We start from the raw sequence: 15,760 nt of genomic DNA, 5'->3' as shown, positions 1-15,760 counted from the left end.
AATCTGATCACAGCAGGCTTGTCGTTTTTTCGCCTTTGAACAAATCCCGAGTCATTCAGCAAGCGAAGGGCATCTTTACCTTTTGTCTGATTGCCATAGAGAATCCTGCATGTAGCTGCAAAATCAGCAAAACACATTTCCTCAAACTCTGGTGTCTCAGGTCTGTTTTTGTACTTGTCCGTCAGTGATGTCATCCATATGCTTGAACTTTCTGGTGTTGCGTTCTCCAGGGCTGACATGGGCTTACTCATTTTGACTGGATTATCATCTGTGGATAGGAATACAACACCTCGTGAACATTTCTTTAGTTTGAGACCACACGCTCTTGCCACAGCTTCCTGTGCTGAGATTTCTCTCTTTTTGGAATAAGCCTGCATCACCTCTCTCATTTCATCGCATTCGTTGACATGTTCTTTATTTGAGTTTTCAATCACTGTTTTCAGATAGTCTGACATTTTGGACTCCTGCTTTGTGATGTAGCTGGTCAGATACATGATGCAAGAATAACAATTTAATATGTAAGACGTGTCAAGGTTGGCGTCCCACGCTTTGAGAAGGTACGAATTATAACCATTTATCCAGCAGTCTTTGGGGTCACGTTTCAGTGTCACTGAGCAGGATGTGGCAATCAAGCTCATGCATTCCTCATATTCTCTGACTGTCAGTTCATAGCGAGCCAGGAGCCGCTCTAAACTCAGGTCGGCAATCTCAGGTTCGTTCAGGAGCGCGTTCAGTGGTTGGAGTTTCTTTTTGGCCTTTTCCACTGCTTCAGAAATGTCAGTGTCACTTTCAAAAGGTCTGGTGATCATTGTCTCTTTGCAAGGTTGTTTGGGAAATCCAAATCTGCAGGCAGAGCCAAAGCTTCTGAAACACGTTCGAGAGTGGTTTCTGCTGTGCATCTGTAGCTCTGTCACCTTTCTGTGCAGTTCAGGTTGTCTGTGTGGGTCAGGGAGCTGAGCTGTGATGTACTTTGACACAAAGTCACACACTGTTTGGTCACTATCCTCCTCAAACACAGGTGCACCTTCTATCCATAACAGGCAGTGAATGTGTGGGCTTCCTCTGTGCTGAAACTCTACTCTGTAGAAATAATCTTTTATTCTCCCCAACGGCTGTGCCGGACTGAATAGAAGATCTCTGAATAAAGCTTCTACACGTTTATCAAACATGCGCATGGCTGTCACAGGATTGCTTCTCAGTATGTCACACTTTGCAGACCAGTCCAGCTCGTCAAAATTGACATCCTCACCCTGTTGTCTTTTTATTGCTTCAATCACCTCAGGCCAACGCATTTCAGCTGCAGAGAATGTACAGAAGAATGTAGGAGTTCCCAACTGTCTGATCATGGCAAACAGATCTCTGGTTGTTTTTTGCCAGTAGGCTGGAGTTCCTCTGAGTGGCTGCATGAACCTCACTGCATCTTTATTTCTCACCAGTCTCTCCACCTCATGTTTATCCAGTAACATATCAGATGTTATTCTGCGTCCGTCTCTGGTCATAGGCTTTGCCTTCCTTAACTGAATGCTCATGCTGTTTGTGGCCAAGTGAATTTCAGTTACAAACTGAGCAAAAAACAAGTAGTTTGTGTCTCTGGCAAAACGATTGTCAACACAGAAAAGCCTTGCTTTGAAATAACCGCTGGGCGACAGCTTAACAAGTCTAGCTTCATCCAGTGTGTTCTGACCTGTAGGAAACTGCACGGGGAAAGCCAAAGACTCAAGATTGGGAGTTTTAAAGAACCCAACAGGTGAGTTTCTTTCAGCAGGCGCCACAGAGTAGATTCCCTCACTAAAACTCAATATGTCCTCTGAAACATCGGTCGGCTGAAGGCACGAGTCAAGTGCGAATCCGCCATTAGGAAGGTCTTTTTCTTGTTCCTCATCATCAGCTGTCTGCTCAGTTGGCTGCTCAGCATTTGTTTGTTCACCATCACATGACAACATGTCAACATCCTGCTCATCGTCAGGTTCTACCTCATGGATTGCTTCATTGTCAAACATATCAATTTCCAGCAAATCATCCTCATTGTAATCATCATCGTTCATCATGTCATCCTCTGCCTCATCCACATCAGGAAGTGTGGGGTCACACAGCTCAGCATCATCTCTGATACTTACATCCTTATACTGTGGGTGAATCTCTTTCAGTTTATGCAGAGCCTGAACCAGTTTAGACCAGGTGACAGTCTGGAAGAGCTGATGACCTCTGTAACACAGTCGTCTCTTCAGTTTCACTCTCAACACCTGAGACTCACTTCTCACTCTGGGCAATGCTTCAACAGTTTCCTGTACTTCAGAGGGGACACACACCACATTACCTCTTATTAAATTTTGTCTGCCTTTGGGAAGAGGAATTATCTTGGCAAACGGGATGCACTTGGCTATGAGATGTCTCTCCAAAATGTTGAGGTCACACAGTTCAGGTGGAATATCAGCAAGCTCCATGTTGTTGGCTGCAGCTAGAGACGGCATAGCTCCACGTTTCAGATGATCATGACAGGTGTGACAGATCCACTCTTTTCTCCTCTCATCTGGCATCGTGCACTGTTGTTCATTTCTGCAGACTTCATCACAAACATGAACATATTTACCAGTTAGACACGCTGCAACCACATGTGGATTTCTCACATAGTTTGACCTCTTACACTCTTTCACCTGGTTTGGAAATGAGGCTTTTAAACACACGGTGCACACGAAGGTGGGACCAGCTTTAATTTGTGATCTGAACACAGATATTGCCTCTGCAATCACACTGTTGTCTCTCTCTTCTGGTTGTCTAATGATCCGTCTGTATTTCTGCTTGATTTTCATTGCACATCTCATGTTGTGTGTGGTTTTAAAAGCTAGATTGTTGTTATATCTCTCTCGCATTCTTTGCTTCATCAGTGCTCTGTGTTGTTGTCTGTATGTCTGGTTGTGACTGTAAAGTCTCCTAATATAAAGACACTTCTGTTCTTTAAATTCTGAGTCTTCTCTGTATTTTTTTGTATAATACAACTTTTGCCTTTGTCGGAAAGCTGCATCGTTTCTGTACCGTTGTGTGATGTACATCTTTTGCCTGTCTTTAAAACCTGCATCATGCTTGTACCTTTGTGTGATATTTAGCTTTTGCGTGTCTCTAAAAGTTGTATCATGCTTGTACCTTTGTGTAATATACATTTGTTTCTGCCGTCTGACTTCATGACTTATTACGTAACACCTCTTCATATAGTGTTTGTACTTTTGTTTGATTTCTGCTTGCCTGTCTCGATAGCGCTTTGCAACGTTTTGCTGTTTTTCTTTTCTGTGTAACTCATCACAGTACTTTCCCTTTTCATAACCTTTCTTTTTTTCTCTGAATACGTCATTTAAAGCATACTTCTCTCTTTCTCTCATTTTTTTGTCCTTTTGTGTTTCTTTTTTTGAGAGCATTTGTCTCTGCATAAATTTTTTCCTCTGAAATTTGGACAGCTTAGACACTTTTTTCAAGATGTCAGATGAGACGGGTGGAGGTGCTACAGTTTGTGTATCAGGCAACCTAATATGATCCTGTTGTGTCACAGTAGAAGTGATGTCAGTGGACAAACCTTGATGAAACATGGTGTCAGACAGATCAGCAGCATCATTTTCCTTTGAAGCATCAGCAGCCGAGGTGGACTCTTGGTGAGATTCATCATGAGCTGTTAGAGAAGTGACATTGGACTGTATCGGTGATTGTAGTTCAATTTCAATGTCAGTGGATGCTTCATCTTCATATTCAAGTATTTCATCACAGATGTCAGTGATGGGACTTAAACATGGCTCACTGTAAACAGCTGAAACAGGGGGTGTTACATCAGTGTTGACTGTAATCTGTGCGTCATGGCTGACTTCATTGTGGTCGTTCATACTGAAAAACTGCACAGGTTTCAGCTCATAGTTGCAGGAGGACTTGGTGCGCTTGTGACACTGTTTGATCCTGTTGATGACGTCACGGAGATGTGAAAATGTCACCATGATGGCACAACCAAAAAAAGGATCTGGTAAACCAGTTTCTCCTCTGGAGTGTGGGTCAAAGAAACCATACCTGCCAGATCTGGTTCTGAACACTGCAATGCATGCACCTTCCATAATTAGCAAAGCGTACTGCACTTCTGACAGAAGACAGCTCAGTCCAGCTTCTAGGTCACGAAAGGAATCAACATATTCACTACCAGGTTGTCCAAATGTGCCGTAACGGGACAGCTGAGTCATGTTTACATAATACACATTTCTGCGTGCAGTCAAGATGTCAGGGATTTCATCTGTAGCCAAGTGGACGGAGTTAGGAAAACTTGTCATGGCTTCACCGTACAGAGCATTACCTTTGTCCAAAACACAGTTGAGGTCTGCTGTCTGGAAGTGTTCGTCCTCATAAAGATAGGCTAGAAACATCAGAGAGTTACATGTACATTGCCTGTTACCGTATTCACCGTATTTATAGTGATTCTGGCTGTAGGATGCACGGACTCTGATCTCACTGGGCCGGTTGATCACGTTAGCACTGTTAGCATGAGAAGCTGCAGCTACACACAGATTATCAGTTTGTCGTCCTCTCTTTAAGAGGTCACCATATGAAACCTGAGATGGACCTGGTGCGTCATGTTGTCTACGAGACTTTACCTGGTTAATGCGAGAACATTCTGCTTCAAGTGGCGTCTCACAGGGACGTTTACCTTTTAACACATCTGCATAAGAAGCTTTTGGTGCAGCATGTTGACCGCTGGGCTTAGCATGTTCGTCTACACACAGGGGATCAGTGGGAGCTTTCACCACGTCTGCATGGGAAACCTTCTGTTGACCTCTCTCTTGCACCGATGGACCAGGAAGCGTCTCAGACTGTGGATCAGGACTCTCAGCTTGGACGTCATCAGACCACTTCTGCCACCGGAGTTTTTGAGCTTGAGACCTTGCGTTCTTTCTTGGCATCGTTGTTGCTGTTCACCACAAATACTTCAAACAAAAACTTGTACTTATCTAAACCAGAAACACAAACACAGAGCTTGTACAGAGCAAAATTTACTGATTATTTAATGAGGTTTTTTGGTTAAGTGGAACTGGTAAATCAGAGTGCAATTGCTGGAGCAATGTTTTTTTACTGCACTGTGGTGATAATAAGTTCTCTAATGTTGAGCAATACACCGTAACGTCTTACTGATCGTCCACTGTTTAGTGTTGACAGCAGAAAACCAGGTTATTCTATAAATCAAACTTCCTTCTCTTAACGTTAGCTCCTTGCTTATATTCAAAGTCAATAGTTCTGTACCCAGCAGTTCAGTTCTGGCAAGTGTGACTGACAGCAGAAAACAAATTGATACTATAAACTCAAACACCTCCTTCCTTTAACTTTAGCTTCTATACTTATTTATGCTGCTTATAAAATCAGTAGTTCTGGTTGTCAGTTCTGCTCTGGACAAATGAGTAGTTCTGATGAGTCCACTTGTTGATGCAGAGCCAAGGGTGGAGCTTCAGAGACAGGAACAGTCCAAACAAATCCAGTTACAGTTGTGTGTCTTTATTTCAGTGTTGAACAACAACACACTTGCATTCAATTAGTGTACAACAGCTATGATATTTGCAATCGAAGATACCTCTGAGCTGAATCAAGTTTTATTTTGAGTATGTAAAAAGTTAAATAAATCTAAATCTGATTGTTCAAATCAAATGTTCAGATCTAGTAATGCTAAGATATGTCTTAATGCTTAATGAGTTGTTTTCACTCCTTTGAACTGAGTTTTATTCAATCTTACGTGAGAATCACGTTCCTGAAAGATTTATCAGTTAATAATTAAGGTTTGATGAGATGGATTTTGTCCAAATGCAATGTTTCAAATGCTATGCCAAATTTTAGTGCGTGTACGTATATGTATGAAAAATAATTTAGAAATATTTCTCAGCCAATTTCAAAGATGAAATAACGTGTGAGAGAGGGAGACAGGACAGACAGAGGGGGTGAGAGAAGAGAGACTCTCAGTAGCAATAACAGTCAGATTTGGTCACCAGAAACCAAGTTCCAAGTATATCGTGAATCGTAAAAATCATAAACCAGGTAGATCGTAGTTCCAAAAATCGTTAACCAGGTATATCGTAGTTCCAAAATTCAGATAGAAATTTCTTGTGACAGAGAAGAGGGATAGAAAGATAGAATGGTCCAATATCAGACAGAGGTGGTAGAAGACAGGAAAGACAGAGCTGACCAATAAAAAGTGAGAGTGGATACAAAGACAAGGCCAGACAGAGCAGAGATAGGGTAGAGGGGAGAACTGCTGGACTGCTGGACTGCTGGACAGCTGGACAGCGGGGCCAGGGCACCTAAAAAAACACACACACACACACAACAAAAGAACAGCTATTTTAGTGCATGAAACTATTGGAGATGTCTCACTTGAATGACTGTTTTTTTTGACTGTGTCATTTGTATGTGGGCATCAAACTAACTTCACCAATTAGATATAGAAATTTCATTTATGTACAGTCAAATAACTGCTGGGGAAAAAAAAGACAAATAAAACCTCATTCTAAGTAGGTTACTCTGGTTACTCTGTATTACAAACATACTCACTTAAAAATGAGATTGTCCTGTACTTATCACAATTTATAAAAGGGTTCAGTTTCAACTGAAAATCTGGACAATAATATACACCACAATTACTTGAGGCTGACTAATCTACATGTTGGGTTGTTTTACAGGTCAAGTGTTCCCTCCATTTTGTTGAATGCAATGTCACCTGTGTCACCAACACGAATGGATAAATCATCAGTGAGTGACCATAGACATATAAAGAGTAGACGACGCATTGGTTGCTGGGGCGCTGCCGCCATCTTGAACCGGTCATTCTACTCAGCTGAGCAGCACAAGTAACATGATGCCAGAGCACTGTGCAGCATGTTACTTCTGTTCTAAGCGGACCATGGAAAACAGCTGGCTCTGGAGATTACTTTTCACAACATTACTATTGGTTGTATTTTGTGAATTGAATATTTATTTATTTATTCTCTCTCCTTCCTTCCTTCACTTCCCGTATTTTGATCAACATTATGTTTCAAATTAATTATTTTCCTCGCAAGCTGTGTAATAGGCAGGATAATAATAACAATAATATATATAATGTTTAGTTAGTTATTGATTAAATGCACTGACACTTAATTGCAGATTACACTCAGTGGAGCGGGTGACCGGTCTGAGATGGCCACCACCCACCGCCCACATACGCAGCAACGCAGTAGCAGTTGATGCGGTCTGTCTACTCTTTATATGTTTATGCTGGATAAAACAGCTATAGACAGTCCCTTTATGCAGCAGGCTATTATCAACTTCTGTCGCAAACTTACCAACCAAGGCGGAGATTCACACTGGTTTACTCCTTGTCTATGAGACAAAAAACAATGTTATTGTCTTGTGTGGACACATGCATTCAAAACTACAAAACACCAATCACATGCTCCATCTCAACTCTCTGCTTTCCCTACATGCTTAAACACACAGATATATATAGTGGCTGCAAAACATTTGTGAATTGTGAGTAATAAATTACATCAGCATCATTGTATGTTAAATGTTCCCTCTAAAACTAACTCTAAATTAATGTTTATGTTATCAAAATGTTAAGAGATTCCAAACACAAAGGATGCTGAGGACACATTAGGTCACATACAGGCAGATGTGGCTACAGCCCACAGCCATGAAGCTCCATGCAGCAGAGTAGGAGGCTCAGGGCTGCTAGCTGCACTAGCTGTGCTGGCTGCTATGGTGCTAGCAAGTCTCTGACACTCAGCAGCAGCAGCAGCAGCAGCAGCAGCAGCACCAGCAGCAGCAGCCAGGACCACAAAGAAAAAGAAATAGTCTGAGTGTCACTGACAACTAAAGCCTGTGGTGTGGTGACAGGCATTAGGGCCGTTGTAGTGACGTAGCTCGATGCTAACCACGGCTAGCGTTAGCATCCGTCGCTAACACAATGTCATCCTCCTCTCATAAACAAAGTAACGTCGCGGTCATGACCAGATAACAGCAACAGATTCACCGTCACCGTGTTAGACTGTTGATAGGAAAACTCTGGGCCACTTTGTTTTTTGTTTCGACGACCATTTGCATGCTATGCTACCGTTAGCATTAACGGCTACGCTACCGTTAGCATTAACGGCTATGCTACTGTTAGCACGTAGCTAACACGGTTTTTACTGTGGTTTAACAGGGAAGTGTTTCGCCTCTCGACTTATTTTAAGTCTGTTTGAGTTTGGGGTCAACCGTGCAATCACAGTGAAACGACAAAGGGTGCGTGTATAAAGTTGTACAGTTGTCAGTTGGAGCACTCTGCGGACGTTACTTACCGTTAGATACCTCAGAGCCGAATGACGTACTTTTCCGTGGTGATGTCCAGTGAGGACTGGATGAGGCGTTTAAGCGTACTCGGAAATTCCAAACTCACAATGGGAAAAGTGGGACAGCCTGAAAATGTCACTTCTTTAGGCTTCTTTATTGAAACATGCAGACACTGTAATCATTAAAAGAAAAATAATTCCACTCAATATTTTTTTCAATTTTGAATTTAGTTTATGTGTACAATGAGAAAAAAATAGAAAATGAGTTGGACTCAGCAAAAACGAGACGTGTGTTTACCGTTGTGAACTACTCCACACTTTTATTTAGCTGTGGTTTCCTTGCTATTAACTATTAGACATTTGCGTTGGTATCCAAGTAACGTTTTGATTCGACCTAACCCGAGACAACTGTCCCATACAAGACTTGCTAACCAACATCTAGTGGATGAACAGAGCTGTTGGTGAAGCGGTTAGTGTTGTCGCCTATGGTGCAGGGGTCTGGGTTCGACACCAGGTCGGGGTAAGACGTTGAACAATCTTTTTATTTTATTTTAAATGCTCTGTCTTTTCATAAGGCCCGTGTTAATCTGAAAACAGTAGGATTTAATAAAATTATGTTGTTTAAAGGTGTACAGAAATGGCCGTTTGTCCTGTTTGTCGCGCCGAGTTGTCACGAGCTGCAACACGAGTTTACCCGAGTGAGGAAAACGAATTTGATTGGTCGTTATCGAGCGGGCGGGATATTCAAAGCTTGGGGCGAGCCCGAGCTCCGTGTGTGTGTGTTGTCTCAGACGTTTGAATGACGGATGACGGATCCAATATCAGTGGCTGGTGAATCGTGTACAGGCTGACGTATAATCCGTGCGCCTGCATTATCCAATGCGAAAAAAAAAATACACACTTTCATCCCGGATTTACTCAAAAATAGAATTTTGCACAAAGTTTGGCCTACAACGTCTGAAAGATGAGTTATCACATTAATTTTATGACCCAAAGTGGGCTCAAATTCAATTTTCTTTTCTGTACACCTTTAAGAAATCTTGTAAGACATTGTTTTACTGTTTACAGTAATTTTCAGTGAATATCAGATATTACATCCACTTTATTCTCTACCATATGTGCTTATAGGGAGAAATATGTGATTTAATTGCTTTGTTGCTTTTCAGTTATAAGCATAATATGCATACTTATAATATTTTACACTATTTTCCTCTGCAGAACACTGAGCAAATGATGGCCCTGGAAGAAGACCCAGCCTCTTCCTGAAATTTAAAAGGATTTGGTGAGCTGCCTTTGATTTTATTACAGTAGGGTAATGTAATGGTTAATTTGAAAATCAATGTGTAATTCTCTCAATATTTTCAGGTCATCTCTCTTGGACCTTCTGGGCCTGCCACTTTGAAGGTTACGGTGATACAGTGCGCCCGCTGTTTTTATTTTATTTATTTTTTCGTCTTTTTTCCCCACTGTTTATTTAATATTCGAATATTAATTTTCACATTCGAATCTCTGTTTTTTTTTTTTAATATTCAAATTTATATTAGAATTTTGAATATTCGTTATTCCCTAGCGTGTACATGTTTTATGTTTTGTTGCATGGACGAATAATTTACTACTACTACTGTCTGTGTGTCTGAGACCCGAGAGTCAAGCTGTAAATTTAATTGTCTATGCTGGAGTTTCTTTGGCTTTCATTGATTGCATATGATTGATAAAATAATAGGCTACTGAGGCCACAAGAGTTTCACAGAGACTTCATATAGATGTATGGGAGGGGGTGCGGTTTTGCTGAGCGAGATAGCCATTCGATGCAAATCTGCATTTGTGAAGATTATTACCGGTATATTTTCTTCACATTTCTTCACGTGGCCAGTAGTGCTCATTCACAGAAACATATTCTCAACAGTAGATGTGAACTGCTGCTTGAAAATCTCTGGTAATATGATGACGTCACACAGCGGTCGCAGCGCCATCTTGGGTTCCAACTTATAAAATAAAAAAATACAATGTATTTTTGCATTTAATATGGAAATGACAAAATAAATGAGTGAATAAATTAAATAATTAAAAAGAAAGGAAGTTCATTGCACTTTTAATAGTGAAGAATAGGGTCAATAGGTTCCGTTCAAGCTTTCAAGGTTTTGTGTTAAAAATCACTTCACTATCCTGGCTCCATTGTACAGGTCCTATTGGTCTTAAGTGAAGTCACCCCCCCCAACTGACCCATGTTGCTGGGCAAACTTTTGACTTTGACTTTGACCCCCCGCCCCCCCCCCCCCCACCCCCTTCACTGTTGCTGTGGCACCCCCCTGCCTCTGCCCATTGGCTACACACGCAGCCAATGGGAGGCTTTTCCTCTCTTCCTCACCATGGCGACATCACTCTGATTGGCCTTTTGTTTTGCCCTTTGCCCTCTTATACTCTTGACCCCCGCCCATATTCCCTTTTCATCATTATCCAGGTAAGAAGACCTTTTTTTTTTTTTTTTTCTAAAAACTAGCTTGATTTTTTATCTATACTTTTACCATTTAAAATTAGGGGTAACTTTATAAAATCGATTTAATTAATTGATTAGTTAATTAATTAATTAAATTAATTGTATTCCAACCATTGTTCAACTTACATTTCACTTGTGAAAATAATGTCAATTGCTGAAACATGACATTTTTCCCCTTTTTTTTAGCCTTTTTTTTTCTCTCACAAAAAAACAGACAAAGGAGCAAGGTAAGAAATTTTTTTTACTTGATTTTCAATGTTTATTTCAGATATAACATTATTATGATTTTTGTGTGTGTGAATAAAGGGATGATGATGATGGAAAAAAATTGGGGGGACTAATAAACCATAAAATAAAAAGAAAAAAAAGAAAAAAAAACATTGTGAACTAAAATTTCTATGTAGTTAGTAACATGAATCAAAATTAGGCAGCAATGACCTTGTCAGTGTCACTGAGTTAATCATTTTTATACGTTTTTTGTAATTTATTTTATCAGAGCAGTTGTGGCAGAGAAGCCATAGTGATATAGCAGTTTTTCAGAGTTTCCCGCCAATCGCCAGACGCGCGAATGAGTTGTTGACGTCACACTGCCTTTTTTTTAAAAGTCCGCTGTGTCCTAGCCATAGACTGTAAAAAGAATGGACGTAGCGTCCGTGACGTCACCCATTGGTTTGGAGGAGTCTGTTTTGTGCCGCTACTACGGGGGTTTGAGCCGCGCCATGTTGGATTCTACTTGCCATATTTGGAGCGGTGCGGCCGTTGGCCGGCCGAGGGCCCGCCCACTGGCCTCGTAGCAGCGGTCGCCGGACCTGTCACTCAACGGTTCTGCGCCCTGATTGGCCAGAACTTTAAACCTAATAACAGTAAAACTGTAGAGTTTAAAAAAAATTCACCCCCCTCAGAGTGTGTGCGGGGGTAGAAACTATCGATTGAGACCAAAAAAATGAAATGTACCAGGCTGTAAATATGTTTTTTAAAGCTGTAAAATCGGCTATTTTAACATGGGGCTCAACTGGAGTTGCTCCCTTCTGGAGCCAGCCCCCAGCGACAGCCGGGGGTATTGCAGCTTTTTGAACGCGGAAGTGATCTTCACTTCTCAGACCGACAACTGCCCCCTTGGTCCTAGCAACAGACTTTGGTCCGAGTGCGTCACAGCACGCGCTTCGCGCCATTCGCGAATAAGTTGTATACGTCACACTGCTGTTGCTGTGAGGGTCCGCTCTCTATTGATTTATTCATTGTCCTCCCTAGGTGTATGCTGCTATTACAAATAATACTCTTAGTTAATTTAATTAATTTAAAAGCGAGTATACCAGAATATTTAAGACATTTATGTATAATTCATTTTAAAATAGAATTATCGTATTTTAAATGTCTTTTTTTTTTTTATCCAATATTAGCGGGATATATTTTGTATAGGAAAAATACGAGGATGTGGTAGAGATACTGATGGTGGCCTAGTGGTTAAGTCGTCTTCTATGTGATTCCTTTTACCCCATGAGACGGCGGTTCGATCCCCGACCCCGGCACCTTAAACAAAGCCACAGAAAGAAGTTTGTCTCTTTTACCAAGTGCTAAAATAAATCACAAAACCAAAATGATGACTACATCATACATACTACATATTTAGTCCGAGGTTGTGGCGACTGCAATGAGGCCGAAGATGACAGGACAGCGCGCGGAAGTTGATTTGAAGCCTTTCAAAATAAAAGCGAATAAACCGGAAGCACGAATAAACCGGAAGCACGTATTGTTCGTTCGTATTGTTATTATAAATAAATAAATATTATTATATAAATAAATAAAGGAAGTAGTGGATCAATGGATGTAATATAAATAAGTAATATAAATAAATAATTAATATTAGCGTAATCTAAAGTATTGTTATTAATCTATTTATTTATATATTTATTTATCTTATATAGGCCTGTCTATTAATATTATTGTTGTTGTCATCGCTGGCAGTGTGTTAAAATTTAACAGAGCTTCTTGACAAATAAACAGAGAGAGACAGACAGACAGATGTATTGATGATGTTTGCTTTTCTTTTTCTTTCTTCTTCCAGAATGGCCCTAAGAGAGATCATGTCAAAAAAATTGGGTCCATATGAAAAGCTGCCGCTCATTGAAGTAAAGGTCCTCCAGATCGAAGATGACCACAAGGTCGTCTCATGGGAATTCAACCCCAAACCAGCCATGGGGGTCATAAAGAAAAATAAATTAGTCATAATTTCTGATGGCCACTCTGTCGCAAAAATTACCCTTTTTGAGGGGATTGGGGAGAAGCTGTACCCGAACGGCAGCTTTGTAATCAAAGGCTATGTCCTCAGGGGGCACACACCACCCTATATGATTAATATTACGAGGCAGACGGAGATATTTAGGGGCCGAAGAGTGGAGGTGAGCGAGGACCTGGTGAGAGAGGGAGAGGCCCTCCTCCACCCACCGGCTCCACTTCGGCCCGTGGCCTCATGCGTGGAGGGCACAGGCCTCGTCACCGTGCAGGCGGAGGTGGTGGAGGTAAGTTTTGCCAATGCACATTGGAGCTAATGGAGCTTAATTGAAAAATAATCGATTATTAAATTAATTGTCAACGATAATCAAATAATCGATTGATTGATTTATTGATTGATTGATAATCTAATAAACAGTTAGAGTAGTTTTTAAGAAAAAAAATTCTCTGAGTTCAGCTTCTTAAATGTGAATATTTTTGGTTTGTTTGTTCCTTTATGGCAATAAACTGTTTGGGAGACACTGACACATTTTTTAAACATTTTTTAAGATTTTACTGACCAACCAACTAATCAATTAATCGTTTAAATAATCCACAGGTTAATCCATAATGAAAATAATGGTTGCAGCTCTATTGGACATTTCGAAATATTGTGATGGTCTATACACATGTGTTTGAATCAATAAACATAAACCAAACATTTTACAGCTATATGACAATTATGTTTTCAATTCAGTTCAATCTGTAGTTGAGTACTTACGTAACATATTGTGGAAAAAAGTAGTTATCACATCGACTCTTTCTTTCCTTTTTTTTTTTATTCAGGTCGCAGCTGCTAAAGGAGTGACGGTGGGGAGGGACACCGTCCCAATGAAGGCCCTGACCATAAAGGAAGTAAGTAGTAAAGTAGTAGTGGGCTTCCTGTTCAAAAATTCAAATCTGACAACCCAAAACTCAAAAAGGGGGGGGGGGGGGGGACAGCGAGAGAGAGGGAGGGAGAAGAGAGAGAGAGAGAGAGAGAAGGAGAGAGGGAGAGGGAAGGATAGAGAGAGGGAGGAAGGGAAGGAGAGAGGGGAGGATAGAGAGAGGGAGGAAGGGAAGGAGAGAGGGGAGGATAGAGAGAGGGAGGAAGGGAAGGAGAGAGGGGAGGATAGAGAGAGGGAGGAAGGGAAGGAGAGAGGGGAGGATAGAGAGAGGGAGAGGGAAGGATAGAGAGAGGGAGGAAGGGAAGGAGAGAGGGGAGGGATAGAGAGAGGGAGGGAGGAAGGGAAGGAGAGAGGGGAGGGATAGAGAGAGGGAGGAAGGGAAGGAGAGAGGGGAGGATAGAGAGAGGGAGGAAGGGAAGGAGAGAGGGGAGGGATAGAGAGAGGGAGGAAGGGAAGGAGAGAGGGGAGGGATAGAGAGAGGGAGGAAGGGAAGGAGAGAGGGGAGGGATAGAGAGAGGGAGGAAGGGAAGGAGAGAGGGGAGGATAGAGAGAGGGAGGAAGGGAAGGAGAGAGGGGAGGGATAGAGAGAGGGAGGAAGGGAAGGAGAGAGGGGAGGGATAGAGAGAGGGAGGAAGGGAAGGAGAGAGGGGAGGATAGAGAGAGGGAGGAAGGGAAGGAGAGAGGGGAGGGATAGAGAGAGGGAGGAAGGGAAGGAGAGAGGGGAGGGATAGAGAGAGGGAGGAAGGGAAGGAGAGAGGGGAGGGATAGAGAGAGGGAAGGAGAGAAGGAAGGATAGAGAGAGGGAGGGGGAGAGGGAATGATAGAGAGAGGGAAGGATCGAGAGAGGGAGGAAGGGAAGGAGAGAGGGGAGGGATAGAGAGAGGGAGGAAGGGAAGGAGAGAGGGGAGGATAGAGAGAGGGAGAGGGAAGGATAGAGAGAGGGAGGAAGGGAAGGAGAGAGGGGAGGGATAGAGAGAGGGAGGGAGGAAGGGAAGGAGAGAGGGGAGGGATAGAGAGAGGGAGGAAGGGAAGGAGAGAGGGGAGGGATAGAGAGAGGGAGGAAGGGAAGGAGAGAGGGGAGGATAGAGAGAGGGAGGAAGGGAAGGAGAGAGGGGAGGATAGAGAGAGGGAGGAAGGGAAGGAGAGAGGGGAGGATAGAGAGAGGGAGAGGGAAGGATAGAGAGAGGGAGGAAGGGAAGGAGAGAGGGGAGGGATAGAGAGAGGGAGGGAGGAAGGGAAGGAGAGAGGGGAGGGATAGAGAGAGGGAGGAAGGGAAGGAGAGAGGGGAGGATAGAGAGAGGGAGGAAGGGAAGGAGAGAGGGGAGGGATAGAGAGAGGGAGGAAGGGAAGGAGAGAGGGGAGGGATAGAGAGAGGGAGGAAGGGAAGGAGAGAGGGGAGGATAGAGAGAGGGAGGAAGGGAAGGAGAGAGGGGAGGGATAGAGAGAGGGAGGAAGGGAAGGAGAGAGGGGAGGGATAGAGAGAGGGAGGAAGGGAAGGAGAGAGGGGAGGGATAGAGAGAGGGAAGGAGAGAAGGAAGGATAGAGAGAGGGAGGGGGAGAGGGAATGATAGAGAGAGGGAAGGATCGAGAGAGGGAGGAAGGGAAGGAGAGAGGGGAGGGATAGAGAGAGGGAGGAAGGGAAGGAGAGAGGGAAGGAGAGAGGGGAGGATAGAGAGAGGGAGGGGGAGAGGGAATGATAGAGAGAGGGAAGGATCGAGAGAGGGAGGAAGGGAAGGAGAGAGGGGAGGGATAGAGAGAGGGAGGAAGGGAAGGAGAGAGGGAAGGAGAGA

The 15,760-nt window shown here is 42.7% G+C and overlaps 1 long non-coding RNA gene across 1 annotated transcript; it reads right to left on the bottom strand.

The window, feature by feature from the left end:
• Positions 1-6,048: 6,048 nt before the first annotated feature.
• Positions 6,049-8,335, bottom strand: LOC310995876. Its single transcript, XR_014595859.1, has 3 exons — positions 8,325-8,335; positions 7,329-7,365; positions 6,049-6,308 (listed from the first exon to the last, which is right to left on the bottom strand). It is a non-coding gene; the product is annotated as an uncharacterized lncRNA (long non-coding RNA).
• Positions 8,336-15,760: the final 7,425 nt, after the last annotated feature.

The sequence above is a fragment of the Trachurus trachurus genome, assembly GCF_905171665.1.
Source record: "Trachurus trachurus genome assembly, chromosome: 13".
Classification (NCBI taxonomy): domain Eukaryota; kingdom Metazoa; phylum Chordata; class Actinopteri; order Carangiformes; family Carangidae; genus Trachurus; species Trachurus trachurus.
The sequence above is the reverse complement of the archived record's forward strand: the minus strand, read 5'-3'. Positions and strand labels throughout refer to the sequence as shown.